The sequence below is a fragment of the Dromiciops gliroides genome, chromosome 5, assembly GCF_019393635.1.
Source record: "Dromiciops gliroides isolate mDroGli1 chromosome 5, mDroGli1.pri, whole genome shotgun sequence".
NCBI classification, from domain to species: domain Eukaryota; kingdom Metazoa; phylum Chordata; class Mammalia; order Microbiotheria; family Microbiotheriidae; genus Dromiciops; species Dromiciops gliroides.
In genome coordinates this window covers 70,705,783-70,719,379 of record NC_057865.1, presented here as the reverse complement: position 1 = coordinate 70,719,379, position 13,597 = coordinate 70,705,783, and positions in this window count along the sequence as shown.

Sequence of the window (13,597 nt, the reverse complement as noted above, 5' to 3'; positions counted from 1 at the left end):
AAAATATAACACAGAGAGAGCAAGGGAAGGTCAGCATTAGCTGTCTCTACTAATTAATACAAGAGCCTCTTCTAATTATTGCATGCTCAGCAGGCATCCAGTCAATAAATAAATATTTATTAATCTCCTACTATGTGCCAAGCACTGTGTTAAGCACTGGGGATACAAAAAGAGTTAAAAGACTGACCTCAAGTGTCTCACAATCTAATAAAAGAGCCAACAAGCAAATATGTACAATCTATAAACAGAATAAAAAGGAAGTAATTGTTGAAAGGAAGGCACTAGGATTAAGAGGGGTTAGAAAAAGCTTCCTAGAGAAAACAGGATTTTAGTTGGAACCTGATGGAATCCAGGAGGTGAGGTAGAGATGAGGAAGAAGAACATACCAGGCAAGAGAAAATCCCCAGGGCGATGCCCATCAATTGGGGAATGGCTAAACAAGTTGTGGGACATGAATGTATGGAATACTATTGGCTGTAAGAAATGATGAGCAGGCAGATTTCAGAAAAACCTGGAAACGACTTACATGAACTGTTGCGAGTGAAGTAAGCAGAACCAGGAGAACATTGTGCATGGTATCAACAATATGGTGTGATGATCAACAGTGATAGACTTAACTTTTTCAGCATACAATGATCCAAGACAATTCCAAAGGATTCATGATGTAAATTCTCTCCACATCCAAAAAAAAAAAAAAAAGAATTGTGGAATCTGGATGCAGATTGAACCATACAGTTTCTCATTTTGTTTTTCTTTTTTTGACGTTTTCCCTTTTGTTCTGATTCTTCTTTCACAACATGACTAATGTAGAAATATGTTTAATGTGATTGTACATATATAAACTTATCTCAGTTTGCTTGTTGTCTTGGTGAGGGGGGAGAGAGGGACCAAAATTTGGAACTAGAAATCTTATAAAAACAAATGTTTAAAATTATCTCTACATGTAACTAGACAATGATAAAATACTTTTATGATAATTTTTTTTAATTTTTAAAAAGAAAAAAATGCCCAGAACTGAGAGGTGGAATAAGTGGGGAAGCAAGATAAGTTCTCAAAATGGAGTGGAAAAGGTGGAATTTGGAAAGCTTTTTAGCTCCTTCTTTTATTTGTTTGAAAGCTGTTTTGTTTGAAGAATTCTGAATTCCCAGAATTCAATCATAGGTCTGATTTGCATTCTTGTTTAATATCTTACTTATAGGCATCTACAAATTCAGCCTATAGGTACTATTATGGATTAAAGCGAGTTTCACTCTTTTCTGAACCTTGATGATCCCAAGGCAGTAAGTTCCCCTCACTTTCAATACTGAGAAGACAAGATTGGCAAGAAAATTCTCATGTATTATTATTCGTGTTGTTTCCTCCTTTACTAGAAACTACTTGTATTTTAAACATGAAAAAACAGAAGACCAACTTAAACAAAGAATTAAAAGTTTATGTCCCCTTAATGGCTATTCTGATATATTTTTGTGATACTTCTAGAATTTATAGCTGTGTCCCTGTGGATGCTACCAGGATCTCTTCAAAGTTTCTAAGACCAAAAGGCACAATCATCCCTTGCAGCCAGGCCTGGTTGATCTGGTGATAAATATCTCCAAATTTAACTAGATGGGCCTTTGGACAATACTTTGAAGCTCGTCACTGGGGTCCATATTCAAACCTTCCCAGTATGGTAGAAGCCACCAGATCTTAGAGTCCACTGGCAAAAGCTCTTTAAGAGCCCAGAGTCAGCTTTATACAACAAATCCAAACCAGGATGAGGAGAATAAAAAGGTTTTTGGTAGTTGGGCTCTACTTGTCAAAAATTATTAACTGTCTAACTGCAATAGTTTTGTAAAGGGAGAAATTGAATGCAGTGTGCTCACACTTTTCACCCATGACTATTCTATTGCAATAATAGCAGCTGATATGCAGGGAAATATAAGGAAAAATACAGGACTAGAAATCTAAAACCTGGGCAGCTAGGCGGCACAGTGGATAGAGCACTGGCCCTGGAGTCAGGAGGACCTGAGTTCAAATCCGGCCTTAGACCACTTAACACTTACCTAGCTTGTGACCCTGGGCAAGTCACTTAACCCCAATTGCCCCACTTAAAAAAAAAGAAAGAGAGAGAGAGAGAAAGAGAGATAGAGAGACAGAGAGACAGAAAGAAAGGAAGGAAGGAAGGAAGGAGGAAGAAGGAAGGAAGGAAGGAAGGCAGGAAGGAAGGGAAGAAAGAAATCTAAAAACCTGGGTTCTAGACCCAACTCTGCTACTCACTAGCTGAGTGATCTTGGGCAAGTCACTTAAGCATGTAACAAGAATTAACTTCTCTGTCTCCCAGGTTCCTTATAATAATAATAGGGATAAGAGGATTAGATCATTTTCTAAAGTCTCTTTCAACTCACTTCTATGATTTCTACATGCAATCGGCATTCCTGGTGCACTCTTCTAGTGTATTTTGCACAGTTTTAAGATTAATTTCCCTAGAGGAACAATTTTATAATGACTTTTCCATGCTCAAAACCCTTGAGCAAACCCCATTATCCATAGGAAAAAAAATCATACCCCTTAGCCTGATGATGTTCAAGGCCCTCCACAATATGATCTAATATACTTTTCTTGGTTTTTTTGTTTTGTTTTGTTTTGGGGCAATGAGGTAAGCGACTTGCCCAGGGTCACACAGCTAGTAGGTATCATGTGTCTGAGGGTGGATTTTGAACTCAGGTCCTCCTGAATCATGACGAGTGCTTTATCAATTCACCACCTAGCTGCTCCTCCAATCTACTTTTCCAACTTTACCTACCTACCCTACATTATTCCACTTACTGCCCAGAAATATGCCATCCTGCCTACATTTCCCTATTCATCCCCTTTGCTTATTGCCATTTCTTCTGTTATAATATCTGCCCCCATTATCTAATTCCCCATGGCCCAATTCAAGCCCTACTTCCTTCATGAAATATTCTCTGATCATTCCTGACCCCCTGTCATGTCTCTTTAATCTGAATCCTCATTGCACTCATCAATTACTTAACTAAGTGGAATAAGGACAAGTATCCTACATTCAGTTCCACTGAATAAGCATTTATCAAGTACCTACTTTTTACCAGGCCTTATTCTAGGTTCTAGGAATGCCCAAGACAAAGACAAAACTGTCTCTGTCCCTTAGGAAGCTTACTTTCTAACTACTGACATCAAGTTCTAACACTACCATTAACTGTATTAATTTCTCTTCTTCTTGTTGTTGCTCTCTTTTGTTTTGGGAGGCAATCAGGGTTAAGTGACTTGCCAATTGTCACACAGCTACTAGGTATCTGGAGCTGGATTTGAACTCAGGTCCTCCTGACTCCAGGGCTAATGCTCTATCCACTCTACCACTTAGCTGCCCCTTATATAATTTTTAAGAATCTCAGTTCTAATCAGTAAATTGCATGGGTTGGACTAGGATAATATCAGAGCCCTTTCCAGCTTTAATACTTTATTATATAGGAATGTATTGTTAACTATTTTTAGTATATACATGCCTGACATGAATTAGATTATAAATCTCTTGAGGTTAAGGACTGTCATTTTTCATCTCTGTATGCACAGTACCTGTTAAAATTCTAGAACATGGTAAATGCTGACTGTTCATTAATTTGAACTGTAAGATCCTTTAATACAGGTAATTCCTTTTTTATCCCTCACAACGCCCATACATATTAAGTACAAACTAGATTTGGTTTTCAGTTGTTCTAAATTCTTTCCACTGGCTGGTCTTTTCTAAATAGGATAGATTATATCTGTCTGGGACACTTTCAGTAAAAAGGCAAGCTTTCTTCCAGGCCTATGATTTGGAAGGGGAAAAAATAGACAGGAAAAAAAGCCAACATAGTACAATCTAATGTTGCCCCGGTTGGAGGATGCTAGACCAGGCTATATCACTATTGAGGGCTGCTTTTTAAAAATACAATAAAAGAGAAATTCTTGGGATTCTCTGACTTAGTGTTCAGGATTAAATTCATCCAGCTATCCTAGAACCTATTCAGACGGTTATAGAAATGCCACATTGGTCTGAGGCAGAGAAGGCATTGCTCTTGATACTATAGCTGTAAGTACATTTCGGGATAGAAATGTTGTTTGCATGTTCTTAGCAAGAGGTCTAAGTCAGTTAAAGTACTCTCAAACAATTTTCAGCAATAGAAACACATTAAAAATTATAGCTAGACCTAGAGCAAGAATTTTAGATGTTTTTCTCAATTGTCCAAACAGTATTAGAATGATGACAGTTTCTCCCATCAAACAATGGAAATTTTGGGGGTGAAGAAATCTTGAAATAAGATCACACTGAAAAAAAGTTTCTTGCTTTGCAGGCTACTTAATCCTTTTTTTAAAAAAAGTACTTAGAAAGTATTTAAAATACCATTTAAAAAGAAGAAGGAAAAGCTTGGAGGATGATGAAATTGACAGTATACGATAAATATATAATACAGGGAAATTTTTACTTTAAAAGGTTGTGAGCATATAAAATATTTGGAAGACCTGAGCAATCCTTTTACAAGTGAAAATGGTTGTGATATCACAATGATGGGATATCTTTAGCTAAGGAACAGAAGACAAGAACTAGTTTGTGGTTTTGTGTTTTAGTGAACTCCCAGGCAAGGAAACTTCCTTTACCTATGCAGACAGCTACCTTCTCTGAAATTTATAATTTTAGAGTATTCCTAGAATACTGAGAGATTACAGATTTGCCCAGGATTATACAGATATTTGGTAGCTAGGTGGTGTAGTGGATAGAGCTTCCAGGCTGGAGTCAGTAAGACTCATGTTCCTGAGTTCAAATCGGTCTCAGACACTTACTAGTTATGTGATCCTGGACAAGTCACTTAACCTGTTTGCCTCAGTTTCCTAATCTGTAAAATGAGCTGGAAAAGGAAATGGCCAACCATTCCTGTATCTCTGAAAGAATAGACACTACTGAACAACAAATAGAGCCATATATGTTTTAGGAGCAGAATCTGAAAGTCAGTTTACCTGTCTTTAATCCAGTGGAACTATCTACTAAGCCACACTTCCTATCCATAACCTACACTGTGTAAATTGAATATAGATATTTTTAAGACTTACTAATGATCCAATCTATGCTTTTTAATAACTCTGACATGTTCCCCCTATACTGGGACTCTTTAGATGAACAACATCCTTGGTCTTCAGGAGTCACCAAGGTCCTCCCTTAATTTTTGATTTCCATCCATGTTGTTTCAGCTTTCTCCCACACTGCCATGGGGTCTACTTAGTTGCCAGAGTCTATTTACCCCCAGTTCTTTATTCCTGTACTTCTCTTTTGCCCACGAGATTTGTAAGTGGGGTGTGGCAAGATGTCAGGACTTTAGTGGAGGCCAAGGTTCAGAATTCCAGACTTGGACCTTAAGATCTTAGAACCTGGATTCAGGTTCCAAACTCTGAGAGCTCAGATTATTATTTCAATTAAATCATACTTTAAATAGGTTTTTGTGGGTTGGCCTAGGGGCCTTAAACTTATGGCATCATTTGGGTGGCCAATTGTATTCTGAGTTCCAAGAAACTTTTATAAACACACTTTTGGAACACAAAATCTGTTAGTCTTGAAGTGCCTAACCATCTCCCAAAATAAATTTATCAAGGACCAAAGTTATAGAATTTAACATTCTCTGGGAAAGAGAGAGGAGCTAGCACACATCTTTGTAAAAAGCATAATTGTTGAGGTCACATATTTAAATTCATCGAACCATTGAATTTCAAAAGGAACTGGTCCTGGAAGTCCCTCCTTCTCGGAAAGGCTGAAGTTGGTGGATCACTTAAGTTCAAGAGTTCTGAGCCAATCAGATTTTTGACTTACATTTTCCTTGGCTAGGAGGATTGAGAAGGTATCAATAATATTGACCTCTATGCTACTTTCTCATCTCTTCAATGTCTATGTAAAAAGATTAACACGAACTTTCAGGGTGTCTCTTATGTAAATACTAGAAGGGAACAAGCAGAATTTTGTGTATCGTATTCTTTCACTGTGTGCCACAATCTTTACAGTCACACAAGATAAGTATTATTTCTTATATACACACAATTTTGCACATTAATGCATGTCATATTGCAGCACCAATACAGTGAGCCCTTGGAAGGAAGGTTACTGGAGTAGATCAGGAGGGCCCAATTGGTCCCCATCAGAAAAATGGAACAGGTTACACAATTCTAAACTGGTCAGCACTGGGGATCAGGCCCCTTGGGTGTTCACTTCATTTACATCCTTGGCAAGATAGGGACAACTAGTCTCAAAAAAAAAAAAGTGTGGAGATGGAAAGGTGGCTAACTTTGAAATAAGTAAAAGTGTATGGGAAACTACTGACTAGTAATTATACTTTGCACAATACTTTTATAGGTTTTTGTTTGTTTTTCGGGGCAATGAGGTTACGTGACTTGGCCCAGGGTCTCACAGCTAATAAGTGTCAAGTATCTGAGCCAGATTTGAACTCAGGTCCTCCTGAATCCAGGGCAGGTGCTTTAACCACTGTGTCACCTACCTGCCCTGATAGTTTTTTAATACTTCTCAGATACATTTGACTCCACTAAAGCTCTGTTAGAGATTAGTCCCTATAATGGCATCACTGTGAACATTTCACAGGGAGAAACTGAGGCTCATAAAAATAAATGACTTGCCAGGGACTCGCAGTAATCAAACTGGTCCCTAGGACCAGATCTTCTGCCTTATCACCATCATGCTCGTGTGGTCTTCCCACTACATATCACTTTTTTCCCTGTTACCCTATGGATTACGGCTTCTAGGGACGTTACAGGAATTGAGTCCAACCACCTCACTTTACAGGTGAGGAGAGTGAGGCCCGGAGTTTTTAAGTGACTGCCCAGAGTACCTAGCTAGTGTGAGACGCCTACAATGTTATTTGACATATCCCAGAATCTACAGGCGAATTCAGAAACTAGGGTTTACAGAAATACAATTTTTGCATTTGGAATTTCTCTCAGATTGAGGCCCAAGAATTGAACCTTCAATACCTGTCATGAAGAATGACAATTCCCTCTTTCCCTCTTTTAGAGTAAAGCTCTAAGAAGGGGGAGGCAACAAAGACACAACCAGAGGATAAACGGCTTGGATCAAAAGGGGACACATTAAAGGTCGCAAACTGTTGTGTGATGTGCGAATCACATCAAGGCAACATCAGGAGGAATTAGGATGATTCTGTGTCCAGGGGACTTAAACACAGTCCAAGCATTCACATCATTTACCAACCCCCCCTTGGAGTATCTTCCCTTACTCCCTCAACTCTGGCTAGCCATTAGTGATGAAATTACCTGCTTGTGAGATTAAGGAAGACAATGGGTCAAACACCAGCCAGGGGACCACGGTGGCTCTGACAAATTACTACAGATCTCTATTTTAGGGCAGCGGATATCACTCTGGGGATTTTTCCATCAGCCAAAGTATACTTACCTGGATCTTTGTAGATGTGACCTTCAATTAAGGCAATGATTTCCTCATTACCCATTTTCCACAGACTTATTTTACAGAGATCCACCCAGGGAGCATGAAATGGGAAAATTCAGAGGCAGCAACAACAACCAAAAAGGGGGGAGGGGGCTCTTTTTTTTGTTGGTTGTTTTTTTAAAAGCGGGCAGTCTTTATAGCCTAGAAAACATGGAACTGTTGGGAGCCTTTATACAACTAACCTGTTTTTTTCAAGGACAGTTTTTACTAAGTGCCATGGATAGAACAATTGTAGCAAAGATGTAAAGATGCATTTTTGTGGGGGGTACTGAGGGGAGTAGAGAAACCATATAACTATTCCATGAGGGAACAATAGTTCTTATCCTCAGCCTTCTTTACCCTTTGGGACTCAGTGGTGGGCAAACTATTCCAAAACTCACCATGTCATCAGCACAAACTAGCATTTTGAATCCATGAGGGTGACGATTTGTTGTGTGCCCATGTAGGTAACCAGTCATAGCAAGCCCTCTATGTAGGTATAGAATTAAATAATCTCAGTAGAAGCTTTCTCTGTTCTGAAGATTAAGCTCTAGCCCAGCAAAAATATTTAGTCTGTTTATCAATGACTTGGACAAAGGTACGCTTATCAAATTTGCAGATGGCACCAAGCTGGGAAGGATCACTAACACCCTGGGTGACAGAGTCATCCACAGTCAGCTAAAAATATCCTGACAGAGGGAGCTGGGGGCTGATCCAATAAGACAAAATGCAATGGGATAAATATAAAGTCTTACCCTTGGGTTCTAAAAAATCCACTTCACACATATAGGATGGGGCCACACAGTAGTTTGTATGAAAAGATCTGAGGGTTAGTAGTATGCAAGCTCAGTATAAATCAGAAGTATGATAGGACTGGAAAGGGAGGGGGGGAATCAATGGAATCTTGGATTGCAAGAGAGTCATCACCTCCAGGAAAAAATGAAGCAATGGTCCTTCTGTAACTCCGCCCTCGTCAGACCATTTCTCAAAAATTGTATTCTGATCTAAGAACCATAGGAAGCACAGTATTAACTGTCTGCGAGAGAGTCAGAGAAAAGCGTTCCTAAGTAGAGAAGCTCTTTACTCTGTGTTACATGAGAATGGTTGAAGGCCCCTGTCCTTCATGGGGAAGGAGAAGGAGGAGGGGGACAAAAGAGCAGGATGTTCCAGTCTGGAGAAGAGAAGAGTCAGAGAAGACATGAGAGCTTTCTTCAAGTAAAAAAGGGCCTGAGATTTGTCATTAGACTTGTCATATTTGGCCCAAAGGGCAGAACCAGAAGCAACAGTGAGAGGTCACATAGAGATCAATTTAGACTTGATATCAGGAAAAATTTCCTAACAAGGAAAAACTGTTTAAAAATCCGGTGGGCTGCCTCAGGAGGAAAGGGTTTCCCCTCCTTGGAAGTCCTAGAGAATAAACTGAATGACCATATATAGGCTCAAAGATTTAGAATTAGATGGACCTTAGAGGTCATTGAATCCAATCTTCTCACTTTTCAGGATGAGGAAACTGAGGCCCAGAAAGCTTGGACTTTCTCAAGAGGTAGTAAATAGAAAGGCTGGGTTTTTAACTCAAGTCCTCTGAGTCCAAACTCTTTCTACCATCCCATGCTGCCTCTCAATGTCACATATGTTAGGGTGGGCTTTCCTTTGGGGGAATGAGTTAGACCAGATGGCCAGTGAGGTCCCTTTCAACTATCAAATTCCCCAATTCTTTCCCATCCATTTATTGTCTACCATGAACAAGTCAGAAGATTAAACTGAAAAATTAAGTCAACGATTAAGTCTGGAGGAATTGTTATAGAAAATAGCAAAAGGGAGGGAAGTATTTGCCACAGGGCGCAAAGAGCAGGAAACTCTATCAAAAGTCATTCATAAACACAGGCCGCTCATTCTTTGCCTTTGACCTGGCTAGAACCAGTAGCATTCCAATGACTGACTATTGGCTCATTAAAACAGGAAATAGGAGAAAAGAAACTTAGTTTGCTGATGTTGCTGTTACCATTAGGTCAGAGGCACCCAGGGTGGTGGGTTTGGTTTTTAATGGTGTTGTTACAACTTAACCCGGAGGAGCTACCTGATGTTTACTAATCAAAAAAGAAAAAAAGAAAGAAAGAAGAAAAGGCATCTATTCCACCTTTCTCCATGAAGCCCTGCCTTGATCATTTAGCCAGCTAACTTACAAAAACTTTCAGAATCATCCTATATTGACCTCCATCCTCTCACTTCCAGATGAATACAAGCACTCACTTGGCCTTTACTAACAAAAAACAGCATAGAATTTTTGTCATCTCCTGACATTCCCTAGATAGAATTTTCTTTATTATTATCATTGATTATTGAGTGCTGACAGTAGACTCTGTACAAGATACATGGAAGACACAGTTCCTGACCCCAGAGAATTATGGTCCAAGTTAGGCAGACAAACAACTCAAGCAGAAAAAAAAATTCCATCTGGAAGGTGGCCATACCTCAGAGATGCAAAAAGGCTATGTAAGTTTAGCTTGGTTCACAAGATGTCTGGCACAGCACTCCATGAACATAGACCCTTAATAGATATTTGACAGTGATAAATCCACTGCAATGTCTTAATAATTTATCAGCCAAGAAAGTAGAATCAGAGATTCACAGAAATGTAAGAGCTGGAAAGGACCTTGGTGTTCAATTAGTCTAACCCTTATGTTCTAGACCTCCTGTCTTGGTAGGAAAATTTGAGGAATCAAGTGACTTGCTCAAGGTAATACAGATAGTGAAAGAAGCCAGGGCTAGAATCAATCTATAAATCAATAGATAAAATTTGTAAAGTGCCTGCTGTGTGCTCTGAGGATAAAAAAAAGAATGAACTAGTCACTGCCTTCATGGCAAGAGTGTTCTATTGGGGGGAGAAGAAACTTGCACATGTATAAGCAAGTGGAAAATCATTACAAGGTAGTGGGGTGAGTGAAGGAAAGGTAGTAGCCTCATATAGCAAGTAGTATTGGAGGACAGCCTAAGAAAAAGACACAGTATGTGAAACAGTCTTCTACCAGAATCTAATCTAGTAATCCAATGTGCTTCAGTACATGATATCACCAATCATACTTTATTATCTTAAGAATACATTTCAGGGGCAAGCTAGGTGGCGCAGGGGATAGCAGCACCGGCCCTGGAGTAAGGGAGTACCTGAGTTTCCAAATCGACCTCAGACACTTAACACTTACTAGTTGTGTGACCCTGGGCAAGTCACTTAACCCCAATTGCCTCACTAAAAAAAAAAAAAGAATACATTTCAATAACCCCCCTCAAAAGTATTTTCTTTCCCAAAATAAACTTGCACTCTACCAGGGCACTACCCCTGTCCCCAAAAACATTTCAGCATATTCTGGCAAATCCTTTGTCATGCCAAAGCCAAACTTGATAGATGACGAGCAAATCATTGTCTAATTTCCTATTTGGAATGTTCCAAGCATTTTTCCCTCTTTCAATCCTGGGTGGGTTCTGACAAGTTGCAAAGGTTTCAGATACAATCTTAGCTCTTGTGTTTGTAGTCAGAGAGCTAAACTGAATGAGTGAAGAGGCTTGCCACTAGCCCATTGGCCACTGGGTGATGAATTACTTGCCTTTAGCAATGCATTAAACAACAACAACAAAAAATTTAAACAGCTCTCTGACCTGTAAGGTCCCATTCATTGCCAGAGTACTTGTGTCACATTAGTGGGAAGGGAAATCAGAAGGTACAAGAAACCGATACTTTTTAGACCATCAGTTGCTGGAGACCCTAAATAAAGTGATCTTTGTCCGACAAACAAATAATGAACATGTTAGTAGAACTAAACCACATCATTACTGATAATTCTCACAATGGGACTAACCCAGAGGACAAAGAGAAATTGCAGTTAAATGACAGTAGGATTCACCAGGTTCTACTGCAGAGAAAGGAAGCACTAGGAATTCTTTTTAACCTTGGACCCAAGAGCAACAGCAAACACTATTGCTTGGGATACTTGCCATCTCCTCTTGCCACACCCTGGATGAGCCAAGAGCAAACAAATCCCAGCCTGAAAAACATTATTGAAGTCTGTGTGTTGCCAGTCCTAAAGCTGAAGAGAGAGAAAAAATCATGAAGAACCTGACCCACCAAACCATGAGAAGAAATATTTCAGTATTTGATGAGTAGTAACAAAGTGAACACCAGAAGGGCTAGTAAAGATAACATTGAAAAATATCAAATCAATCTAAACATTTATTAAGCACCTACCTGTGCCAGGCACTGTGTAAGTGCTAAGGATACAAAAAAGGCAAAAGACAGCCCCTGCCTTCAAGTAACTTACAATCTAATGCAAAATACTGCTCAGGTTTCAAAGGGAAAGAAGTAAAGGCTTGTAGATTCTCCACCTCACTTCTATATATCAGAACCCATCACTTGCCCTTGTCCTTGACCTTGAGTCCCTTCCCCAACTGTGCCATAGTCTGGATTCCTCTTACCAGCTGCCTTCTTCATTTCTGCTCCATTCAGTGCTGCTGAATCCCTATGGGAGGAAGTTACACAGCCATGCTGCCTAGAGTCACTCCAGATTTATATTATTCCATCACAGTTGGGGTCCTCACTGCTGCACTGCAATCCTTCGCCCCTTCCCCAATGGACTTTTCCATTCGCACACCTGTTAACACCTATCCAGACATTCTCTTTGCTTCTCAAGCCGCAAGCACCGTGCTTGATAACATCTTGCTCAGCAAAGTTCCTCCCCTCAAACATCATGATCTTTCCCTCCTCCCCAACTCCACAATCCGATCACTTTTGCATTATCCCTCATTCCCTCTTCCTTTTTTTCTAGCTTTTAAGTTTGAGGAGGTCCTGCTTGCCAAAAGCCAACTCCACAGTGTCCTCTGTCTCATCTTTTCTGGCACCTTTTGCCTTCAATCATCTCCTCTCTCCTTCTATCTTTCAACCTCCCCCCTTTCCACTAGTACCTTCCTTAGTTCCTACAATTTGTCCATATCTCCTCAGACCTTTGTTGACCCTTCACTGACCTGATCATCCCATCAAGGGATTCTAATTTCTATACTATGGTCCGTATTTTCTACTACATTCTAGTATTATATTTCTTCCCTCTTTCACAGCCCAAAGTCAAGGAAGAGGTATCTACACTTGTTGCCACCATTTTGTCACTTCTCATTCATGTCTCAATGAGACCTAGCTGCATGCCTCACCACAGGACCTAAAACTGCTCTATGCAAGATCATCAGTGATTTGTGCATATTAAATCCAATGATGTTTTCTCAAACTTCATTATGCTGCAGTGGCACAGGTGGTCATCCTCATCTTCTTTTTCCTCTCTTGGTTTTTCTTTTTCTTTTTTTTTTTGTTTGTTTGTTTTGGGGTTTTTTTAGTGAGCAATTGGGGTTAAGTGACTTGCCCAGGGTCACACAGCTAGTAAGTGTTAAGTGTCTCAGGCCAAGTTTTGAACTCAGGTACTCCCAACTCCAGGGCCAGTGCTCTATCCACTGCACCACCTAGCTACCCCCTCTTGGTTTTTCTTGACCATGAGCTGTTGTGGTTGTCTTTTTGGCTCTTGCAGGATCATCATCCTATCCCATCCCTTATAGTGGGTAAATTCCCAGGCTCTGTCCTGGACCCTTGTCCTCTATACTTTCTCCTGTTCACGGTGATCTCATCAACACCCAGTTCTCTTTATGAAGATAATGTTGAATCTGCATATTAGCTCTCATCCCCAGCTTCAGGCCTTTCTCTCCACCTGCCTACTGAGCACCTCCTCCTTGATTTCCATTATGCTTCTCGAATTCAACATATCTGAAACTGAGCTCCCTCAACTCACCCCTCCTCCTATCTTCCTATTTCTATTAGGGACATCATTATTCTTCCAGTTACCTAGGTTTGCAATCTCAAAGTCTTACTCTACTCTTTCTTCTCATTTACCCCCCCCCCCCCGCCATAATCATTCAGTTGTCAAGGACTATAGATTCTCTCTCTTCAAAATCTCTGCCACTCATAGCCTTCTCTTTATTCACACCACAAATACCCTAGTCCTGGCCCTCATTACCTCTTGCCTGGATTATTGTAATAGTCCAGTCAAGAGGTGATGAGTTATTAATGAGTCCATTAATAACTAATCTTACTGTACC